A 9,466-nucleotide genomic window follows, 5' to 3' on the forward strand; every position below is an offset into this window, starting at 1 on the left:
TTCCTTTCTCAGTCTCCCTCCCTTCAGGGTCCTGTTATTATTTTTTTTTAAAAAAGTCCTGGATTTTACTGATTAAAGTGCTTACTTTCATGTCAATACATTTGTTTTGTACTGCCTTTGGGGTCAGAAGGAAGTACACATTATTTTGGATTTAAAGGGAGCTGGGAGAAAGCCGAGGAGAATAAGGGATATTATAAAACATTCCTTTGGTACTGACGCACAAGCACCGATATTAGCCTGGTGATGATTCAGGACTAGGGAGAGAAATGACATTTGGATAAGAGATTGCCTGCAACGGGCCCAGGAAATGTGCTGTTATCAGGAGGACCGTGCCAAAGGAGCCACTGTGAGTGTGGTGGGACATGGGGACGCGTCACAGCAGCTGACGGGCTGGTCACAGGCAGCGTGACACGGGGTGCACGGCAGTCCAGTGACACGCCACGGGCTTCCTGAGCCCACCGCAATGCATGTTGCCATTTCTCTTGCTGCCATAGCTTTAAAATTAGAATTTAAAATAAGAAATTGGTCTCAGCACAAGCCTGGGGAAGCCCCGTACCCCAGCAGCTGCCTGGCGCCAGGGACAGTTAGACCAGGCCACGCTTCAGCCAGCTGCAGTTGCCTGCACCTGGCACACACGTGTAACCAGTCTGGGCCAGACTTTTTATTTTACCTGCACTCATCCATGCTGTAAGCTTTTTTCCACCTGGCTGCTCCTCTCCTGCTGCAGGATGTTGGTTTCCTGGCTTTGCTGTCAATGAACTTCTAGGCCGCTGCCACACACCACCACCTTCCTGGAGTCCTTTGCTGTTTGGATGGTGCCCTGACGGTTAAGAAAACACCGGGTCAGGAATTTCTAATTGGAGATTGTCTAGGCAAAGCCAAACCTGCCCGCTAAGCTGGCTATAAACATAGGTGACTGCACAGCTGGATGGAAATCTGCATCTGAAAACCAGCAAATTCTGGCCCTCTTCCAGACGTGGAGGTCTAAGATCAGAGATCCTTCTGGTGCACAGAACATGGGCACTGCTGCCTTCCTTGTTCCCATGGCTTTGTGAATACAGAGCCAGTGGAGGGATGAGCACCTCAGAAATCACTTACTGCCCCCTGCACTCACCCCGTACAAGCACCCATGCTCCTTGGGGATGCCTTGCTCTGACTCTGGCCTATCTTTCCAGCTGTGGTTGCTCTCAAAGTCCCTAAGGCAAAATCTCGGGGGGGGGCAGGATAACCAGAAGCAACTGGAAAAACATCAGAGCCTTGTAGGACAAGGGTGTACCTGAAGACTTACAGGTCTTCCTTCCCATCCTCCTATCTGCTCAGTTTCTCCTTCAAGTCTAGTAACCATTTTCACCTTCGAATTCTCTCTGCTGATCTCAGAGATATGACTGTGTGCAGATGCCTTACAACAGCTACCAAGCTCCTACTTAACCTAGTCCATTTCCTTCTCTCCCTTCTCCCTGTGAGATGAGCCCCTGTGCAATTGCCTGGTTGCTCCCTGCTGAGAGCTGACAGCACCACCTTTTCTTTCTCCGATAAGACCTGGACCCTGCAGCATTTGCTAAAGGGCATGGAAAAAATAGCTACATCTACAAAGACCTCAAGCAGACCAAGGGGTGGTATCTTCATCCTATTTTGGAGTCAAATGTCTTTTAAAATCAATTTGTACTCAAAACAACTTCTAATCCTCCCTTGTTCCCTCTCCAGAAATCAGCTGTAATCAGAGGGCACTTTCAGGCTAGCACAGGCTGGAGAACAGAGTGCGCTTCTGCCATGAGTACCGGGCAATTTATTACAGGAGATTGCACTCAGGGAAGGTGCTCATGTGATTAGGATTTAACAGTCAATTAAATAACACCCACATTTCTAACAAAGGAGCTGGGATTAAGGAAGGACTCCAGAATGACTCCTTTCCTTCCCATCTCTGATGCCAACCTCGGGAATTTCCCCGTTATTAACCCAGCTGTTCAATTAAAGCTAACCAGAACAAACAAAATTGCTTCTGAAATTTCATTACAATGGGAATCGGACGGTCAGTTCTGCCATCAGGGCACCCAGGCTTTCAGGAAAGTACGCATAGGAAGCCGTCCTGGGTCTTGGACTTCAAAATCAAAAGGATTCCAGCCATGTGTTTAGTGCAAGGGATTATGCTGTTGCTGCTCAGGTCATTTCTAATGAGCAGACAGGGAAGTACTGCTTCTTTTAAGATTAACCACTACCAGACAGCGCAGATGAATGCAGTGCTGCTGGTTGGAAAGCACACACTCAGCTGTGATTGCTCACGCATTTACAGAGAACACATGGCAGAGCACTGCCTGCACAGTGATCTGAAGGTCTGGGCCCCAAGTAGCGAATAAACACACAAAAAACCTTCCCTCCCTTCCCAATCTCTTCCAGTAGGCAGCAGTGCCTCCCCGAGATTTCACCGCGTCTTTCTTTGAAATTTTCCTTGGGTCATGACCACTGAGCACCTCTCAAGCTTGGCAGCCGATCCCTCCTTGTTCACCCCCTCCTGTCCAAATGTGCCCATTGCTGCTACATTTATCTGGCTTTATGCCTCCTGCCAAGCAGGGCAGGGCAGGGCAGGGCAGACCTGCGGAATCAACAGGCCCTCGCCAGGTGCTCAGTGGTTCTGGCGGCATCAGCTCCAGTTTTATGGCTTCCCTGTTCTTTTATCTCTCTACTGAGCCACTGTGTCTCCCTTCACATCTCACGTCTCTCGTCTTCTGTTGTGCTCCACTTATTCCCAGCTTTTGGCCACGAGAGAGGGTTGTGTGCAGCTGTAAAACCTCTCATTCACCTAGCGCAATGCATTTCAAAACCGTACAGGAAGCAGTGCACATCGCTGCACGGTCTCTTTCATACTGTGTGACGCTGTGCTGGGATGGTTTGAAAGCAAGATCACAGGTTTGGCATTTATGCAGGCAGCTCATTTCAGGACAGTAATAAGAGCTTGCTGCCTGCCCTGCCTTCACCTTTCACTACAGCGCAGAACATTGCCATCCTCAATGACATTTTACAACAGTAAAAACATGATCGTGCCCTAAAAAGGATGGGCTGACCACAACACAAATTATTATTATTTTTAAAAAATTATTATTATTTTATCATGCAGCAGGAAGCACGTGCTGCAAAATTACTCAGAGCATGAGAGTCAGCCTAACACTGTACCTGGGACCAACCACTGGCCAGAGATGGCCAACTTCTCACATCTAGATCCTTCTTTAACAGCAGATCTATAGTTTTCCAACACAAAGCTGTTTTTTTTTCCCCCCCAAGCAGAAAACCTAAATTTTCTCCCAAAGTTCTACCTCATTTTTATTCAGCCACTGTAACCAAAAACAAATGCTTGAGACAAAGCTGGAGTTAAGATGCACAGACTGCTATGGTGTGGCCTCATGTCCTTCTCAAATTACCTTCATCTGCAAAGGAGAGTAACTCTGGAACTGCAGTGATGACACCAAAAGGGTGACAGTGATGGTATTGGTGTGTTGCTGCTTCAAGGACCATGGATCTACGAAGTGCCTAATTACAAGTCCCAGGAGAGATGCTGGCACTGTTTCTTAATGCAGACTTTTTAGATTCCAACAGACACTTTGGATTAGAAAATCAGATCCCAAAGTCAACATTTAAACAACCTCCATAATTCTGGCAAGTTGTTTTTGCCAATATATGTTGTTTTACTCATTAGCGCATTTCCCAGCCATCCGAGTGACAGCGAAACAGTAGTTTGGGGTTGTTTATTCATATAATAACATGTTCTGCTCCTTCTCCCTAAGGCCACACAGACATTCAAAACGAGCACCCCCACAAACATTTTCCAGGAAATAGTGTCTTTTGGGAACCTGAAAGATAGAGTGGAAATTGTTGATCAGAACAAGCAGCTGTACATCCCTTGAGGGGACATTCAATGCAGAACGGGATGCTGCCTGACACTCTGTTTAAATTGGGTGGATTTATGAGCTTCTCTGATAACAACTGCTATCTGGAGCTAGAATCAGTTACCGCCCCCTTTGCTGGAATTTCTCTTGGTTTGTTCCCAGCTCAGAGCACCTCTGGAAAGTTTCTGGTGTAGCTTTGTCATTGTGCAAATTCATGAAGAAGGGAATTTAAGTCTAATGGTATCCTGTGAATTTATACTAAAGGCTCCATTTACCTCAGAGGTCCAAGAAGACTTTACACTGGGCCAGAGAAGTAGTAGCAAAGCAATTGTGCACCTTAGAGTAGCAATGGATTGTACAAGGATCAGCCCTTTGTGCCATCCATGACTCGTAGGCTCCAGCTACTGATATGAGAAATGGGTGACTGAGAACAGACTCCCCATGAGCCTTACTTTTTGCATTTTAGAATCCCAAAATACCAAAGGTATTATCTCAAGCTGCGGAGCATTGTAAATCACAGTCACCCTTTCCAGCAGTCAACTGATATGACTCTCCCCCTCCTTACCCATGCCCTAAAGGAAGAAAAAACCTCAAATAGTCCCACCCTCATAAATGATTTGGGATTCGAGAGGAGAAAAAAAATGGATTTTATTTGCATGTCCAGAAAATTCACAGGTGGTGTTAAATTTCCCTGCTGCATAGAGGATAAAATCAGCAAGTGTTTAAAATAGTAAATTAGGACACCTGACTGGTTCAACTCTGCTGAGTTTACTGCAGATCTTCTCTAAAGTATATATGCCTTATGTAACAGTTTATTTAAATAATGCTGCCACTTCACCTTGCATTTTCTGATCACCCCTCAAATCAATTTGAAGTTTTCTACTTTTTTCACCACGTTCATTTTAGAGTTGGTTAAACTCTAGTATAGGATGTAGTAGCTGAGAGGTCTTGCTCAAAACAAACATCACTGTCAGACGTAGAAACCAGGTCTCCTGAGCCTTGCTGCCAGTGTGCTAGTTTTTTTGAATGCCTGAGATGCACACTTCAAGGGAAGGGCACCAGGAACAGCTCTTTGCTCAGCAGAAACCAGCTGCATATTATTATTATTATTATTATTTTTTAAGGCAATGAAACCAAAAAGGGTTGAATAACAGAATAGGCCATACCCACATCACCAGCCAAGATGAGAAGTGAATGCTGGCCACAGTGCTGCTGGCAGGAAGGTATGCTGCCACCTGTCCCACACCTGCAAAGACTCTTCTTCCCTAGACATGTGCAGCATTTGGGAAAAGGTAAGGAAAATCTTAAAAATTGACCCCCTTTTACCCTGAAGGGATTTGTGCCTAATGTGGTCACACTTGTTTCACTAGGCGAGAAGGCGACCAGTGAGACATCAATGCCGTCTTTGATTAAAAGACCCAATTGGCACCATTATCTTCTGTAGCAGGATGCAGGCTCTCCAAAGGCAGTGCTGTGTCAAGATGTGCTGGGTTTGCAGAAATATGAGCTCTGTGCTACAATGATCAAGCTTCCTCTCAGGTAATATACTTTGCAGCTTGAAAGCTGCTTCCTTAATCTGCCTTTTTTTTTTTTTTTTTTAAGTTCACATTTTAATCAGCACCATCTGGGACTAGCTTCCTTTTATTTACTTATTTTTGGGTACAGGCAGTCTTAGATCCTCAGATTTTGGTCAGCCTGCCTGGAAACTTTTCCAAGTTTGAGATCACCAGCAACTGTACTGAATGCTGGGATGATGCCTTCAAGAGCTTGAAAGCAGACACAAGACAGGAGCAAAAGTGACCTATCAGCAGACATTGAACTTAACTGCAGTGTCAACTTTTTAAGGTCATTATTTCCTCAGAAGAGCCAGCCAGTGGCCTGTACAGTCACAGATCTGGCTCCCCTGCTTGGCTGAGTGACCCAGCTCAAATGACCCAATTTTCCTAGGAATGCAGAGAGAGTTTGCTGCAAGCATGTCTCCATTGTCCAGAACAGAAATCAGGCACAGAAATCACCTTCTTTTAGCCAAACTAGTCAGAGTGAGATTCAAATCCCCAGCATTTCTAGCCCTCACAGTGGAAAGAACTGAGTGAAACAGGGACAAGCTGCAAGTAATGATCTCCTGTCACCCTCCCAGTGCACTACCCAATTTATTTTTAAGTTCTATTTTCATTCAGCCTCAGACATTTGAAATACTTTGCCTAGGGCATAAACTATCACATTTCTCAGCTCAAAGAATATCCAACTATCAACCCATATAGAGTTTCACTAATGACTTTATGAAAAATCTGTTTTGTGAAATAAAACACATTTTTCTCAACCTTTCTTACCTAATAGACTTTGCAGTTCACGAGAGAGGCCGATGGTCCCAGTAACTTCAATCTGCATCAGAACGTCAGTGTGGGGCATTCCGGTATGCGCTGATAGATGGAACAGGATCAAGGCGCTTTTCTCAGAGGTCCATTACCTTACGAAATCAATAAAAAATTATTTCATTTAGAGCCAGTTGAGAGACCTGAGTACACAACAGCTGCATTTTGACGAGCATGGCGTGTCCTAGCACACAGAATGACCGCAAAGTATGACTTTTATTTCCATCCCTGCAATGATCTCAAATCAAGGCCTAGCAGGTCTGGTCTCCCAGCACAAGGATATCCTCCATTTTCTTAGGAGAACATAGAATCAGCTTGGCTGGGAAAGGCCTTCCAGATCTAGTCCAACCATCAACCTGAGCTACTGAGTCCCATCACTAAATCATGCCCCTTATCACCACATCTTACCGTCCTTCTAATTTTGTGTCTGTGACGGCCTTTACATAACTCCGTGGCTTTGCCAGCTCTGCTCCTGCTGCCTGAGGGCAACTCGCGGGGAAGGCTCTGCCGTCAGCGGCACAAGCGGTGGCTCAGCCCCACCATCTCTAATAGCGCCAATTCTGTTCCCTTTTCTCATTACTACCAGCTTACAGATCTTATGATCGCTGCTTGCAGTCCCAGACTGAAGTGTTTCCAAATCCTCAGCAGAAGAAGCACGTTCTTAGTTTTTTCTTCATAATCCCAGTCCAGTAGAAGAAAACTACAGAACAGAATTTCTTGACAGAGTAAAACACAGGTATGTGCACTGCAGAATAATTCACTTGGTTCAGTCTGGCCACGTTTACTTTGCTTGTTATCAGCTCTCTGAGAATAGATGTTAAATACAGTGCCCTTTTCCTCATAAAACATTTTAAAAAAAATCCCACTTTGACCTTATTAATAGTTCTCAATTCTTAGTACCTACAGCTCCAACTGAGGATTTAGCCAAGGGAAACTCCTGCCTGATATTAAACAATAGAGTATTTCCCAGCAGGAAAAAAATCCTAATTAGTTTTCTATATTTTTTTCATGGGTGATTACTTCAGCATACATAGTGGGAAGCTGTTCCCCCTGGGATGCCTAAACACAAACTGTCATCAGTGCATTAGCCAAAAACAAAAGCATCCTTAACCTATTCAGTACTTGCATCAGAGAGGTGTCTTTATTTCTGCGTATCACCAAGAGTGACAGCAACTGAACAAAACACGGGATGGGAATAGACAGCCCTCCCTAACATCCGACCGAAAAACAAAAATGCTGCCAAATCTAGTGCAACAGCTTAGCTCAGTCCTTCCTCTGTCTAGGCTTTCAGCAGCCTCCAGTATCACAGCAGCTTCGTGCCTTTGCTTGCTTTAGGAAAATAAACTGTAACCCTTTCAAGCTATTCCAGCTTCCTTTCTGTAGGGAGCACTAGCGAGGCAGCCTCTGCTCCACACTGCTTGGGAGTTTGAGCCTACAAGCACAGAGCAGCACTAATGGATATACACGAAGGCAAAAGACACCCTTGGCCTTTTGTATCCTTCTTCTGAGTCACAGCGCTCCTTTTATGAGTAAAGCACAAAGGATGCCAGGAAAGCATTTTGCCTGTTGTGTTCTCCCAGCCTTAGCAGTTTTGCCTGTTTGGCACCTTGCAAGCAAAACTGATACGATCTAAGCTGCTAATTCTGTGCTCCCAGAAACAGAAGATGCAGTGGCCTCCTAACCCCAGACCTCTGATCAGAACACACAGAGATTGTCTAAAGCAGCTTTTCAGCAACATGTAGTTCATGAAAAGGATGACAAGGCTTCAAAGAAACCAAATCAGCATTGCGAGACATCTACAAGCTCCGACCAAAAAGCAAGGTGTTTTAAGGAGGAGACAGGCTTTGCCTCAGCAACAGAATTTTGGCCAAAGACACTGAAATAGCCCCAGCTAAATCAGCTGTCTTTAGGATGCCACTGCCAAGTCCTTGTAAGTAACAGAAAAGAATTTCATGACTTGGTGCAATGTAACCATGTAAGGGCAACTCTGTCCATCTTGTACAGTACAAGTACAGTTCATTCCCTTTCATGGCTCTAGAAGATCTGAACTATTCCTGTCACAGGAACAAAGAACATTTGACATCACAATACGGGAAAATGCAACTCAGAACTGATTTTTAAAAGGACACCCTTGTTAAGATTCTGCTGAAAGTTTTGTAAAACCTCATGCTGTGTGTAGTTCTGCTGGTGAAGGTGGTGTGAATTTCAGGAAGCCTTTAGAACAGCACTAATCCACTTCCAGTCGAACTAAGTTTAGGATACAGGATCATAACATTTCATAGGCTTATTTTGACAAGAAATTAAAATAATTTTTTTTCTTAAATTCTGAAATACAAACAGCAACAATCAGTATTAATAGTAGAGGTTTTGAATTACAACATAATTCTTAAATAATTAACACTGCGGTGTAAATTTAATTTGGTAGTTTTAGTTTGATGGACATTTATTGCTTAAAAAGACATCTGAGAGACCTCAAGCTCATCTTGAGCTTTTAAGCTGTCAGTTCACTTTGTCTTAATGGGGGAATTCCACTGAAATCCACATGGATGAACAGAGCCCCGGGAGATCAGAAGCAAGTCAACAATATTTAGACTCTTTGGTAAACTAGGCATTTATCAGCAGTAAACAGTTACTGATTTATTTAAAGTTCTACCCTAATACCAAGGCAGAAACAGCTAATTTAAGATAAGTCAGAAAGAAACATCAAGTCCAATTAAAACTTATCTCCCTTTACTGTGTATGAAGGAAAGTAATGAGGGTTGGACATAAGCCAAGCCAAAATTTCCCCAGATTGGAGACTGTATTTGTCTTTCCAGAAAGTGTTTTCAAAGATTTATCTGCTGGAAAAATGAATTATTTCCAGGAGAATCACAACAGATTTTTTTTTTTTTTTTTTGGAGACATCCTTCATGGTTGACTCCGATGTCAGAAAAAAACTCCAAAACAAGGTGTTTTTTTTTTAATTTTGATTTGTATTTAAAAGGCATCTGTCTCATGCGCTTTCTGTATTAGTATGTTGTGAGTTCAACATGAAGCTTTTTTTCAGTCTTTTTAACTGAAACACAGGAAAAGTTCTGTCACCTTGGAGGAGGACTAGTAAATTCAAGTGTTAACAGTGGGAAGACAGAATGTGCTACCAAAGATGTTTTAGTTCACAGCCATGTGTGCAAAAGCTAAGATCTGATTTCAGCCTTCTCTGCTCAGAAACAAATGTTT

General features: G+C 43.8%; 1 long non-coding RNA gene across 1 annotated transcript; it reads right to left on the bottom strand.

The window, feature by feature from the left end:
• Positions 1-533: 533 nt before the first annotated feature.
• On the bottom strand, positions 534-7,723 carry LOC121078924. The gene is made up of 3 exons (XR_005824794.1): positions 6,209-7,723; positions 3,414-3,591; positions 534-820 (listed from the first exon to the last, which is right to left on the bottom strand). It is a non-coding gene; the product is annotated as an uncharacterized LOC121078924 (long non-coding RNA).
• Between the last annotated feature and the right edge of the window lie 1,743 nt (positions 7,724-9,466).

This window comes from Cygnus olor, chromosome 16, assembly GCF_009769625.2.
Source record: "Cygnus olor isolate bCygOlo1 chromosome 16, bCygOlo1.pri.v2, whole genome shotgun sequence".
Taxonomy (NCBI): domain Eukaryota; kingdom Metazoa; phylum Chordata; class Aves; order Anseriformes; family Anatidae; genus Cygnus; species Cygnus olor.